A 15631-nucleotide genomic window follows, 5' to 3' on the forward strand; every position below is an offset into this window, starting at 1 on the left:
TTTGTAGATTGGGCTCCTTAATTTTTGCTTCTTGTGGGCTAAGGAGAAGGACGATTGATTTTGCCTTTTTCTAATGTTTAAACATTGAGTAAGAGTGGCCATTTGAGTAAGAATAAGCAACCTGAATCAAGATATGGAGGCATTACACTTTCGGTTACACTCAGAATCATCTTTCTTTCTCCTTGTTTTTTCTAGGCACACATCCAGTCATTTGAAGAGTTCTGCTTACCTGATATCTTCAGTGTTTTCTTACCCACAATTTCTCTTCTATGCTTAGTGTCATGCCCCGAATTCAAGCCCTTGATATCTTCTGTCTGGCTGACAAGAGTAGCTTTCCAACTGGTCTCCCACCTTTCCGGCTCTTGACCACTCAATTCTTTCTGCAGACTGTTGACAGAATAAACGTCCTAAAAGACTGTTTAGGTTACTCCACTCACATCACTCTGGTCTTCACAAGCCTTCAATATAAGAAATAAGTATATGATAATAGTGCAAACAAAATTAGCAGAGAAAAAAGGATTATTCAAAAAGGTGTGCTCAGGCATGAGTTATTTACTTAGGGAAAACACCACTTAAACTCTCATCATATATCATAATAAACTGTGGATATATCGATGAAATAATAAACGGACTTGAAAAAAATACAGGTGAATATTTTTCTGGTTAAAAGTTATTAAAAGACTTTCTAATGGGAGAAACCAAAAAGAAAAAAAAAACTGATGGATTTGACAAAATAAAAATTTAAATTCTCTACATCAAAAAGATCATAAACAAAAAGGTATACACGAAGCCAGTCAGATGTGTAATGAATATCAGAGATACCTGCCTGTGTCTCTTTTATTCTCTAGTCCTAGCCACACTGCCCTGTGGCAGTTACTAGAAATGACCGGTTTCTTCCCCTGCACGTGCTGTTCCCCTACCTGGAAGGCTCTCCCTGTACATCCTCCCTTGACTTGCAATTCCTTATTCTTTAGGTCTCAGGTCAGATATTCTCTTCTTAGAAAGGCCTTCCCTGTTAACCTTCTTTAGAATAGCCAGCCCTCCTTGCCTCACCCTTTATGACCTTCACTCTGTTACATTACTTGTTCTGCGTTCTTCATGGCTGTTATCACTAATGGAAACCATCTTCTTTGTTATGTTCTCTTTGTCCCCTAGAATGCAAGACATGTGAATGTATGGACCTCATCTATCTTGTTCAGCAGCATCTAGACTTCTTTTTGAAACATGATATATGCTCAATAAGTGTTTGTTGAATGAATGAATGAATATGTATATGTGTAGATAAAAAATTGGAAGGATACATAACAAAATGCAATAATGGAGTTATTTCTAGGTGGAATTTTGCAGACAATTAAATTTTTTTCTAAAAAATTTTCCTGCCTCTTTCAAATTTTCTAAAATGAGTATGTATTACTTTGATTGTCAGAATTATAACTAAATAGTATTCAATAGAAGCCATATTTTATTAAACAATAGCATCTATAGTGTCAGATCATTAATCTCAATTAGCGTTGACAAAAGATGATAAACTACGCAGACTATAAAGAACAAATTTCCTAGAAACAAGAGTGTCAGCTTGCATCCTCTTAAAGTATTCACACATTTAACACATCCACTTAGCTTAACTGAATAATGAAGAAATCAGGCCAAGAAGCACCATCCAAATTGGATCTTCTTTTGAGTCTAAAATAAAACTTTAAATAAGGAGAAAAATAATTAAAAAAACACAAGTACCACTGCCTAGTTTCAAGAAATGGTACCATCGGTTTAGTCTGTTGTATCTACCAGATATTGAAAAGGGCAGTTGAGGAAAAGGTCTGTATATAAAACAGTTTTGAAAATATCACAGTGAAACTGCATTGCCATCTGCAATAGAGACACATGGCTCTGGAAAGGTCTGTTAGAGTCTTGTGCCCGTTCTGAGCAGTCCTCTGGCATTTATTAACCTCATTTAAACTGATCAGTTCAACGTGGAAAAAAAAGCGTCAGTTTTTTCCCCCAGAATGCAAATTTGGTTTTGACCATAACTAAGCTTTGGTTAGGTCTTTTATATAAAGTGACGATACTTTAACTGACCTCAAATGATCAAGTTGTTAGGAACAAAAGTGAAACAAGATGTAGCAGCCCTGTGTTTCATGAAATGTTTATTTAGCACCTAATATGAATCACGCACTATTCAGAAGTTGGGATGCAATGGTGGATAAGATGCGTGATACTTGTCCTCAAGGAGCTTACCTTCTAGTGGAGATAAAACAATAAACAAACAAATAGGTACCAATTGTGATCAGTGCTGGAGAAGAAATATTTTCATATATAACAAAGGAGCAAGGGGCAATAGATAGATAGAGTGATAATGGGGGGTTTCTTCAAGGAGATGATATTTAGCCTGAGACCTAAGAGGATGAGAAGGAGCCAGCTATTTGGAAAGCCAGGATTAAAGGTGTCCATTCCCAATGCAGAGGTGTCTAGAAAATGTCAGCATCCTGCGTGATGGAGCAAAATGAGCCGTGGAAATGTGAGATGAACTTAGGTAGACAGAGGCCAGGTCACAAAGGACATTGTAGTACTTAATTTTATAATACCACGGGAAGTGACCGAAGTGTTTTAATCAGGGGAGTGACAAGATTTAAAATACCATAGGAAGCCAATAAAATATTTTAATCGGGAAATGGCAGAATCAAATTTTAAATGATCATCCTTGCTATAACGTGGACATTGGATTTTAAGGGGGCAGAAGTCAAAGGAAGAAGACTAGTCAGGAGATGACTATAGTCATGCAGATGAAAGACCATGGACCATGGTGTTAGCAGTGGAGATGGAAAGATGTGGATAGATCCAGGATATATTTTGGAAGTACACCCCACATAGAAGGCTGAGGGAGTGGATACAGGAATTTAGGGAAAAATCAGATTGAGTCCCAAGCACTGGCTTGAACATCTTGGGGCAAAGTGTGGAATGGGGAGATTGGTGGAGGAACAGAGTTTTTTGTGAGTGTAGTGGGGAGTTAGATGTTCTAATTTTGGTACTTTAAAATTGAGATGAGTTTAAAAAATATTCAAGTGAAGATACCAATTAAGCAGTTGGATATATATGAGGCTTAAGCTTGGAAGAGAGGTCTATGATGGAGATATAAAATGAGAAGATTACACTGTTAGGGTATTTGAAGCAGTGGGAATAGATGAGATGAAGGAAGAGACTATGAAAGAGAGAAAAGTCTGAGAATCAGCTCTGACATTTAGATTTATGGACAAACAAGAGAAGCCGGCATAGGAGACTGAGTAGGAGAAACCCAGGAGAGTGTGACGTTAGAGAAGCTGAGAGAGGAGGGTAGTGTGTTTCAACAAGGAGAAAGTGGCTCCCCTAAGAATGAAAGTAAGATGAGGTCAAAAAAATATTCATTAGATGGGTAACAGCTGACATCTTTAGTGGTCTTCTTAAGAGCAAGTTTGCTAGACTGGTGGATATAGAAACCCCATTGAACCATTTGAATCAATTTATTATTCAAGGAAAATCTTGAAATTTTCTGTCATATTTTGTCCCAGACACTGTTGGTCCTCCTCACATGTTCTCTTGGATCCCTTCACCTTTGCTGAGCACTCTGGCTCTAGGTTTCACTCTCAATGCCCAGCACCAGGTTCCATTTGCTGGAGGGCTGTCCTAAGGCCCTTGGAACCTACTTTGACTGCCCAGATGGAGAGCAGGGATTGCTTTCAGGGGTCATAAGGGGCAGCCTGAATGAATAATTAAACCAGGTGTGAATGTGAGTATTCCAGCTCCATGGCTTTGTGTTGGGACAACCATACTGTCTCTAGCATTCCCTGGCAGATGGAGCTCAATAGGGACTTTTCTGGATATTGTATCCTTGTTTGATTTCCTGTTCTTTCCTATTCCACTTTTCCTCTCTTCTACCAGGTTTCTTTGATAAATTTCCTGATAAATCACTTACCCACATATCCTCGTCTTAAGGTCCTCCTCCGGGAAGCACAACCTAAAATACCTTTTATTTTTTTAACCAAATATCACCCTGGTCTATCATTGTCCAGCTTGGTTATGGAATAAAAACCATGGTACTTAAACACTTAATCATTATAAGCATGTCTTAATCATTTATAAGCATTTTCAAAGTGGTTTGCTTTGCTTTATTTAGACAGCTTTCATTAAATGAAAAAAATATATATAAGTGCATATAAGAAATTGATCATATTCACTGTATTCTTCAAAAACATTTTGTTAATTTTCATAAAATGGAGCAAATTACAGGAAAGTAGAATAAGTATAGTATTTTAATAGTAAACACTTATGCAGTTATGCATACTTCCAGTTTACCTGGTTTAATTTTATCTGTCATTACTTTAAATTTGGGCTTTATTTAAACAAATAATTCATTTCTCACATTCCAACTTATTTGGAAGCAGAGTTCCAGATGTTTTCTAAGCCATTGTTGATTCTATTAAAGATGGCAGGTGCCATGCCAACAGGGAAGGCTGCCTTAGCTCTATTAATGACATCACCATCACTGTGGTTAGTCAGTCTTGAAATGTTGGCGTCAAGTCTCTTTCTAATCAGTCACTGAGTCTCATTATTTACATAATGACAACATCTCTGCCATATTTGTCTTCCTACCTTGCCTGCTGGCTCTGTCTCATTTTAAGCCCACACCTCTTAACCAGACTTTCATAGTAGCCTTCTAGCTGGTTCTCCTTAATTCACTTGTTCCTGCTTCCCATCTCATACTCAAGGTAGGAGGGGTCTGAACATTATTCCTGAGGCTCACTTTCCAAGTCAAACACCTTCACAAATTCCACACTGTCAATAGAGTAAATTCAAGGTCCTGATTCAACTCCTGTATTGGTTGAGATGTGGACCAGATGCACTCTGAGTTTCCTATCCCTGCTGTAACAAATTACCACAAACATGGTGGGTTAAAACAGCACACATTTATTTTCATGTAGTTCTGGAGGTCATAAGTTTGAAATGGGTCTCCCTGGGCTAAAATCAAGGTGTTGGCTGGGCTGCATTCCTTCTGGAGGTTCCGGGGGAGAATCCATTTTCTTGACATTTCTAGCGTTTAGAAGCCACTTGCATTACTTGGATTGTGGCCTCCTTCCTCTATTGTCAAAGCCGGAAATGTCAGACTGAGTCCTTCTTATACTACCATCTCTCTGGGTTTCCCTCTGCCTCCCCTAGGCTAACCCATATGACGACAAGGAGTCTCTCTTGCCCTTTCCTGGTAATGTCAATGGGCGGCTCCAATGGGAGATGGAAGAGTGAGCTTTGGGTCTTTATTTTTCTGGCTTCCTTCCTGCTGGGTGTCTGTAGGTTGGGTGTCACCCCTCTTCCAAATGCCACAGCTCTTATGAGGTGGCCATCTCCATACAACTTTTCTCTCTGGCTTCTGGTAACCACTTCCTTCTTATGCTCCTTCAGGCCTAGGATGGTAATGATTCCTGGTTATAACTGAGTGTGAACAACTGACTTTGAGTTTGCCTGGGACGTTCTAGGTTTTGGCACTGGAAGTCCTGAATCCCGGGAAACCGTCAGGACCAGTCACACTGGTTCAGTTGGCCATCCTACCACCCTAAATCCTGCCCACTCCTTAATAATTTTTTCATTATATTCTTGATTTCCCAGTTTCAGTGTGTCATGAGTTTCCTGTCGGGACCCGGATATGGCCGTGTTTGTCATGTAAAGTATTTGCAATTTATCCTTAACTTCTGTACTTTAGAAAGACTACTCTGGCTGTAATAGGAAGAACCAAGAGAAGGGGGTCAGAGTAGATGTGAGGATATAGAAAGTTGTCAGAGTAGTCAGTAAGCCATGGTCATGCCTGAACTAAGGCAATGGAAATGAAGACAGAGAGAAGAGGGAAGAACTGAGAAATACAAGTAAGGCAGGTATAACAGGATGTGGCAATTAACTGGATATGAATGAACAGAGATAAGGAAAAGACAAGGATGACATCCAGCCTGTTGCGGGGACACTTGGGTAGACTGTGGCGCCACTCACTGAGATGAGAACCCTGGAGAAGGGTTAGGTTTGCTTGGGAAAACTTAGTGTAAACAATTTCTCCCTCTGCAGCTTTTATTTTCAAATTATTAAACACTCTGCAATGGACTCTGCAATGGATTATGTTCAATAAAAACTTTATGAATTTCTTAATGTCCTGAGTTTGTGTGTGACTGAAAGTAAATATAGCTATTATTAACACTGTGAAGGCCAGCAAAAGCTAGTCTTTTCGGAAAAGCTTTTGTCACCTTGTGAGTTTCTGGAAGCCTATCCAGTATATTAACGTGCTTTATTAGAGTAAAAGGGAAAGACCAAGGTTGGACTGGACTTTCCCTTTGAGATCAAAAGGCTTTAGACAGAATCTTACAAGAAAGGAAGATTCCATGAGAGAATGAATCTGACTGCTCTGTTGAAATTCTCCCTTTAGCACTCTGGCTAAGCAGGCAGTGAACAGAAACTTTTGAATTGGCACGTGACCTATGAGCATGAGTAACAAATGACTTTGTATATCTTGCGAACATTTGCAATGCTTGAGTGTCTTTGTGTGACATTTAAATGTGAGTAACACTAGAGTAAGTGCCAGAGTTAGCTGGAGTCAATAAATGCTTTAATCAATATACCATGGCATTTATAACTTGTCTCACAGCTCCTCCTAAATCTCTAGGTGATTACGTCCTGCAACACACCATTTCCAGGCTTTTGTTCTCATGGTCCCAGCTGCTGAAAATCTCCTCATCTAGAAGCAATTTCTTTCTACTTAGTAGTATTCCACTTGCATATTCTTTATGGTGTATATCATGTCTTGCCTTTTGTGATGGGGGTGATTTGTATGCATGCCATCTCCTCTAGAATGTGTAACAACTGTTGGACTCTGAGCCCACACCGAGGCAAATCCTTGGGAGACTTATCTCTGGGTGGTTCATAAACATCCATTGGGTATTACTAAAGTCTGGTCTTGTGGCTGCTGGTGTCTGATCTCCACTCCACCACCTGGAAATCTTGATATAATGCTTCTCTTGTTGTATATTAAGCTAGCCACACTTAGTAAGCCTATTGATTCCAAGGAGGGCCGTTAGAAACTCTCAGCCTCTTATGGTCTTCTTTGAGTGTCTGAAATGTAAGGCTTGTTTTCCTGAGCCAACACTGGGAGATATTCTCTAGGCACCACACAGTATCCTAGCTTTAGTAGTTCTCATCAAGTCTAGTGTCCCAAGTCCCACAAATGACCTCCACATCCTTACAATCTATTTTTTTCCCATTTTTTTTATTGTGGTAAGATATACATAATGTGAAATTGACCATCTGAACCATTTTTGAGTGTATAGCTCAGTGGTATTAAAAACATTCATATTGTTGTGCAACCATCACCACTATCCATCTCCAGAACTCTTTTCATCTTGCAATACTGAAACTCTGCACTACTTAAACAGTAACTTCCCATTCCCACACCTCCCACTCCTCCACCCCAGCCCCTGGTAAACAACATTCTACTTTCTGTCTCTGTGTAATTGACTACTCTAAATGCCTTGTAGAAGTGAAATCATACACTATTTGTTTCACTTAGCATAATGTCCTCAACATTCATCCATATTGTAGCATGTGTCAGAATTTCTTTCCTTTTTAAGGCTGAATAATATTCCATTGTATGTATATAACACATTTTATTTATCTATTCATCTGTCCATAGACATGGGTTACTTCCACATTTCAGCTATTGTGAATAATGCTGCTATGAACATGGTGTATCCTTACACTCTCTTTTATTTTAGTTTTCCTTCTTTTTTATCCATGGCAGTTCCTACAAGACAATTTATCCTACTTTCAGCCCTGTCAATAAGAGTCTGAAAACAGGGTTTGTGTGTAAGTGACTGGTTAAGGAAGTGCTTCCAGGAAAAACTAGAAAAGCATTGGGGGAAGTGGAACTGGGAGGAGGAGGAAGCCATCCATGTGTGCAATTTCAGGAAGTCCCACAGAAGGAAGCGTCAGCTTGGTACCACAGGAGAACTTTGGAATGTAGGTTATGCTTCAATACTGTCTCTCCCCAAAGCCATAGAGCTGAGCTTTCATGCATCTGTAGTCTTTAGTCATCCCCTGTGGGGATGTAAACTCCAGGCACTCCTGGCTTTCTGTGTGCTTGGGCAAAGTGGCTCCCACAGCACCAGGGCAGTCCCTCAAATTAGCATTGCAAGTGTGGACTGTTGGAAGCAGAAGCACACCAGGACTGGGCAAGGGGCACATCAAAGAGTAGACGGGGTTCAGGGGGTCTGGGTAGAGCATCAGCAATGTCTACCCCAGCTTCTCACTGGGAGTTTGCATGCCAGTGCCCTGGGCCCAAATCTCATTTACAATGCCCCTTCCACTCATTGAGAATTCATGAAAATATGACTCCTAGTCACCTCCAGTGTGCCATCATTTCTGAGAGGATTGTTGCAGTGAACATCACTGCATAAGCTGTCTGAGAATAACAATCTTGTATTTTCAGTTTTGGGTCTCCAACCTCTAGGAGAAAACTTTGCCAATGACAATGCACCCTGACTTTAAATGAATCTCTGCTTTTCTGGACAAAGAATCGATTATAGAGAATAGCACATGAGGGAAGCCCTGAACGAAAGCAGAATTAGGAAGAAAAACTTGCCAAGGTGTGCTTACTGGACAGAAGGCCAGTTTTATCAGTTGTATTTCTTGCTCTGAAACAAGGCATTAAGGAAAATGACTTTCTAGGAAGCTCTAAGCACATTCTTCTTCACATGGGTGAGGTCTTCTTGAGCAGATGAGCTGTCGTACGTGGGACTTCTCTTGATATCTACAACTGTGAAAACTCAGAACCTGATTTTCTAAAGCACTCCTCAGACGTCCATGAGTATTTTAGCAAGTCTCCCTGCTCCTACTGAGATTAGTTTTGAAGGTTGTTCACAAAGTTACAAAAATGATTTTCCTCTCACCAGCTGTGGAAGGAAAACAATTTGGGACAATATGACAGACAAGGGACATTATTAAAGTTATTTTACAAACTCATAAATTTAACCTTGATTATATGAGTACACATACATACCAGTGCTCAAGTCCTAGAGACTTCCTGTTGCTGGCAATGCTGCATAGGAGGGAAGATGTTATTAAAATCCACAAATCCATCTCTCCCACTGTGAACATAACTTTTAATTTGACAGTCATAAAAGTCATCAACTATAACCATAACCACCATTTTAAAGATAGAGGAAGTAAGGCAGAGAAAGTTAATGGCATTTCACTGAAGTTATATTAATACAGCTGTAGACCCTACCATTAACTACAACTTGTTCATCTTCAGTCAAAAATAAATTTCTTTCAGGGGAAATGATTACTATTGATTAGCAATTTCTCTAAAAACTTATCTTCTTTCCAGCTTTCATTCTTTCTCTTTGCCATATAAATTTCAGTTAATCCAAATGAGTTTTGAAACTCAATGGTAAGATTGTGCTTTATGCTTTGGAGCCTAAGAATCTTTGACATTTGTAGTTCAGAATATTGAGACAGAATTGCACTGAGTGAGGTTTAAATCAGGTTCTGAGTCAACCATTAAGTGACTTCTGTGTGCCTTCATCTCTGCCGTGTTTTTTTCTTGAGTATTATTCAACTTAATCCATACAACACTTTTACAAGAGATTATTGATCCCAATTTTACAACTAAAGGTGACAATTCATTTTCATAACAGATAGAATACATCATTTTATCACAGTGTACAGCAATCTCATTCTCCTAAGTCCAATGATCATCTGCAACTTCTTACTTAAGAACCATGTAATTGGCACATAATGATTCTTTGTCAAAATGGGTAAAAGAGATTAAGAAAACTGATGACCTGTTATTAAAAGCAGTCTTTAATATTATGGTTATTACAAGCAGTATCTATAGGGTTGGAGAGTTTCCAAATGTATATTTTGGAAAACAAGGGAAGGTAGGAATAAGTAGAGATTACGGGAAAAGATGTCATTATTATTAACTATAGTCACCATGTTGTACATTAGGTCTCCAAAACTTATTCATCTTAGAACTGAAAGTTTGTGTCCTTTGATCAATATTTCCCCTTGTCCCTCACCCCTTGCTTCTAGTAACCACCATTTTCTACTCACTGAAAACTATAAAACATTGATGAAAAAGTTGAAGAAGACACCAATTAAGGGAAACGTATTCCATGCTCATGGATGGCAAGAATTAATATTGTTAAAATGTCCATTCTACCCAAAGTTATCTACAGATTTAATGCAATCCCCATCAAGACTCCAAAGGCATTTTTCACAGAAATAGAAAAACAACCCTAAAATTTGTATGGAACCACAAAAGACCCCTAGTAGCTAAAGTACTCTTGAGAAAGAAGAACAAACCCGGAGTCATTGCACTTCCTGATTTCAAATTATATTACAAAGCTGTAGTAATCAAAACAATATCGTACTGGCATAAATAAAGCAAATATACTTATTGATGAAAGACTCAATGCTTTCGCCCTAAGAATGGAACCAAAGAAGGGATGCTCATTCTTACCACTCCTAGTCAATATTATACTCTGGGTTCTAGTCAATTTAATAAAGCAAGACAAAGAAAGAAAAGGCATGCAGATTGGAAAGAAGAAAATAAAAATGTCTTTATTTGACAACCTGATCATCAATGTAAACAATCCTTCAAAATCTAAAAAAAAAAATTACCACTAGAACTATTAACTGCATGCATTTAGCAAGGTTACAAGAAGATTCCAAGGTCAATATGGTAAAAAATCAACTGCGTTACTACAATAATAACAATAAAAAATTAAATATTGAAGTAAAAAATTACCATTTGCAATAGCATCACAAAATATAAAATACTTAGTAATAAGTATAACTAAATATGTATAATATTTCAATGATGAGAAACAAAAAACAGTGATGAGAGAAATTAAAGAAAACCTAAACAAACGGAGACAGATACTGTTTTCGTGGATTTGGAGACTCAGAATTGTAAAAATGTCAGTTCTTCTCAAATTTATCTGTAAATTCAGTACAATATCCATCAATATCCCAACAGGCTTTTCTGTTAAAATTTACAAGCTGATTCTAAAATGTTATGGGAATACAAAGGACCTAGAGTTTTGTAATTAAAGAATGAGATTGGAGGACTACTCAAGATTTACCATAAAAATACAGTAATCAAGACAGGACAATATGGGTGAGAGTAGAGTCATACAGGTCAATAGACCTTAATAGAGAGTCTAGAAATAGACCCACACAAATATGATCGATTGATTTTCAACAAAATAGCCAAGGGAATTCAATAGAAGAAGAGTAGTCTTCTCAAAAGATAGTGCTGGAACAAGTGTACATCCATATGCAAAAAAGGAAACGCCCCATATCTCATATCATATTTAAAATTGAATGCAAAATAGATCATAGGCTTACATGTAAAACCTAAGTCTATAAAACTTCTAGGAGAAAACAAGAGAAAATCTTTGTGCCTTGGTCAGGCAAAGATTTCTTAGCTAGGATACACAAAACACGAAGGACACACACATAAAAGAAAAAAAATTGATCAATTGGACTTCATCAAAATTAAAAACTTCTGCTCTTTGAAAGACACTTTTAAAAAAAGGGAAGTCAAGCCATAGACTGAAAGAAAATGTTTGCAAAGCATGCAATGGGATTTGTATTCAGAATATATAAAGACCTTTTAAAATTCAATTGTAAAATAACAAAATCCAATTTGAAAAATGGGAAAAGATTTGAACAGATACTTCACCAAAGAAGAGATACTGATGGCTGATTGCAAATAAGCACATGAAAAGATATTTAACATCATTGGTTACTATGGAAATTTATGGAAATACAAATTAGAGCCGTGAGATACCACTACATATTTATTAGAACAACAAAAAGAAAAAGGAACAAAGAGAGAAAGAAAGAACCTTGCCCCTTTACTCTCCTCCTACCCCAACCCCAATATGACAATTCCAAGTGTTGGTGAGTTTGTGAGAATATGGAACATCTGGAACTTTTATACATTGCCAGTGGGAATGCAAAATAATGCAGCCACTTTGGAAAACTGTTTGGCAGTTTCTCGTAAAGATAAACATATACTTACCATAGGGCTAGAAATCCCATTCCTGGGTATTTATGGAAGAGAAGTGAAAACGTATGTCTACCCAAAGACCTGTATGCAAATATTTATAGCAACTCAAATGCCCATCAACTGGTGAATGGATAAACAAATTTGGCACACCTGTACCTTGGAACAATAGTCATCAATAAAAAGGAACAAACGGCTGCTGCAACCGCAGGCCCTCCAACGCTCCTTCACCTGATCCCATCTCTTATCAACGGAGTGATTAAGAGTTGTCTTTCAGAAAATCTGCAAAATCATGTGGCCAGAGCACGCGCCAAAGGAGAAATCTTGACCTGAAATGATTGTGGAACCAAAGATCCTCCTTCCCATAGAACCCAAGGACCGGGATATGACTAGAACTTGAAAGTTGGACTCTTATCAGAAGGGAGAGGTCCCTCATTCAGGAAGATCTGGTGTAAAAATTCCTTCTCTACCTCGTCAAAAATGTTTGCAACCCCATCATAAAAGTTTAGAACCTCATCATAAATATTTAGAACTCTGTCATAAATCTTTGAAACCTTACCACAAATGCTTGAAGCCCACCAATCAAAACTTGTCCCACTAGTGTTTCTGTGTGCCGGCCTGTTCTCCCTAACCTCTTAAATTTCACCCCAAAACCTAAGTGGGGAGACAGATCTGAGGGCCCACATCCCCTGTTCTCCCTGCAGATCAATCTTGCAGCGTAAAGTTGGTCTCTTTTCCTAAAGACTGATGCTGTAATTAATTGGCTGCTTGTGTGCACTGGGCAAGAGAACCCCAATTATGTGCAGTAACACTGATAGATGACATCCTGGAAAAAGTAAAATTATAGGACAGACATATCAATGGTTGTTAAGCTCTGAAAGTAGCGGAGGGAATTGACTGCAAAAGGGCAGGAAGGAACATTTGATGGAAAGAATTTATATCTTGATTGTGATGGTAGTTACAAAACTGCATGCATTTGTCAAAATGCATCAAACTGTACACCCATAAAAGGAAAGTTTTACTGTGTGTAAATTAAAAAAAAAGGAGTGGTGAGGAATAATGAAATGAACTGAATATAAAATTAAGTCCAAATATTACTTGCAAATTTGATTACAGTATCATACTGAGTGACAAATAATTCTTGTAAAAAAGATAAATATTTAAACAAATAATTTTAATCATTTGAAATAAGCTGTGTTCAAAATCAGAGTTTACATATTATATTTTTTAAATTGCCAAACTAGAAAAAATAAAAATAGATGTACCTAAGCTTTCAATTCAAGCAGCTGTAAAGAGAATGATAAGATAAGTCAAAGGGGACCAGGAAGAAGAAATCAGTAAAAATAAAAGAGGATTTTTGGTGGATTAGAAAACAGGAATCAGAAGCTTTGATTAATAAATTCCCAAAATAGTTTATTGAGAAAACTATAAAATAAATTTTTGCCCTGCTACTGAAGAAATTAAGTGACGCTAGGAATTAGAATATAACCACAGATAAAGAGAAGATACAAAATAAGAGAATAAGATGTCAAGTTTAATGCCATGTTAACGTTTCAATTTAGTTTATTTAAAGTAGCATTTATTTTTTCCTGATTAAGTAACAATTTTCATTGCAGAAATATGGGTAAGAGAATACTTAAAATGAAAATCACTCATGATCTTATCAGTAATAACTATTATTAATAATTTGATATATGTTATTGTAGGTATAATTTGCTACCTGCCTAACACCTTATTTATCTATCTATAAATAGTAGTTTTTATAAACATGGGATAAATCGCCACACACCGTAAATTCCTAGAAGCAGAATTCCAGGATAAAAGTATATAAAAAATTTTAATAATGTTAATTCTTTTCCAAATTGTCCTCCAGAAATAACATAATCCTGTGTTATTTTGTGAGAAGAGTATAAATGCCTGCTCCCCTACCCATTTGCCAATACTATCAGTTTTTTTAATCTTTGTGATTTAACATGTGGAAATGGTTTTTGATTTTTGAAATAAATTTTATTCTTTTCAATACTCAAAATGTTACATGTTCATCGAAGCAACTTTAGAAAATTCAGATAAGAGATGAAATTAACTTAAAAAAAAGCACCTGTAATCCTGTATGTAGAGAAAGTTATGGTGTATATCTTTATTCTGAGCTCTACTGAAAGATGAGTATATATTTGGTCATATTTAAAATAATTTCCAGGTCTCAATGGTTCTAAGTCCTGCCCCTTATCTGCTTATATATAGAGTAGTTTCTCTCCCTAAATGTTTCTGAGACTCCCTAAGATTTCTTACACATGTAAAACAACTCTCATCTGTGTCACTTTCCTTCTGGGATTCCCTGAGAGAAAGAAAAATGTTTTCTTATAGGTAATCAGAGCTTCTGACAGGAGCTTTTTGCTTGCCTTTTACTACCACGTCCATTGGTCTCTTTTTGTCTCTAAATCATACCCAGAAACCTGCTGCTGTTACACTGCTCTTGGAATATTTACTTCACCACATGCCTCTCACCAGACCTCTGACCCCTGACTGTCTTGCCACCTTGGGTTGTTAGCTCTGCTGCAGTCTCTTCCAAGCTAGTGAATCTGGGCTGCCATGAATTGTTGTCTATACTGTTGTCCTTCTCCAGCTCTTACCAGTCTCTACAGCTCCACCAAGCATGTTTTCTCATGATTCCATTGCTCACCTCTCTCAGCAGCCAGGAGAGTGATTCCTTCACTCTCTTTTCTTGTGTCTTCAGAGTGTCGTTCCCGTAGCGGAGTTGTTTACATCCCCCATACTACGTGTCTTTTATTTCCATTATAGCCCTTCCCTTTCTAGAGGGTTTGGGTGCTCTGGGGTTGTGGGAAGTTTGGGGGAAGCAAAAGGATGTGAGGTCAGGAGTGGTTCAGCCCACCTCCTGCCCTTCCTTCTTCCATTTCCCTTTCTAATCCCTATGATCTGCTGCTATTTCTGTTGCAATGTGCCAGATTTCTTCTTTCATGTTGGCTTACTCTTTGGGTCAACATGTTTTCCTTATGTTGAGTCTGGTCTGGCTTTTCTCAGGGCTCCTCTGCTCACAGATCCTCTCATTATGTCTGGATATCTGATACCTAGTTGTGGACAGTGTTCCAGTTGTTTTCTCTGGAGTCAAAGAAGAGAAGGGGGTCTGGTTAGGGTGTCTAAACATTCCATGAAGGTTAAGCTGTTCCCCAATATCCTTTGGTAGTCTTTCCCAATGAGTAGCTTGAGAAATTCTGAGATCTAGAGAAAGCGTTCCAAGGAGTGTGCTGCTATCAAAAGCAACAAGGGTGCCTGTTTAAATTTATATTAACAATCAACAGATAAAGTAACTTAAAAAAATATTCCTTTAAAAGAGGACGTATAGTTCTTGAATATGTAGTTAGTGCACATTGTGGAGATTGAATGAATGTGCTTATGACTGCGTCACTCAGCCAGACACTGAGTTGAACACCAACTACCAGCCATGATGGACTTGGCCTTCACACAGCTGTAAATTATTTTTATTCTTAGTTATAAGAATAAAATTATTCTTAATGCTGGGCAATTATTTAAGAC

Source organism: Equus quagga, chromosome 1, assembly GCF_021613505.1.
Source record: "Equus quagga isolate Etosha38 chromosome 1, UCLA_HA_Equagga_1.0, whole genome shotgun sequence".
Lineage (NCBI taxonomy): Eukaryota > Metazoa > Chordata > Mammalia > Perissodactyla > Equidae > Equus > Equus quagga.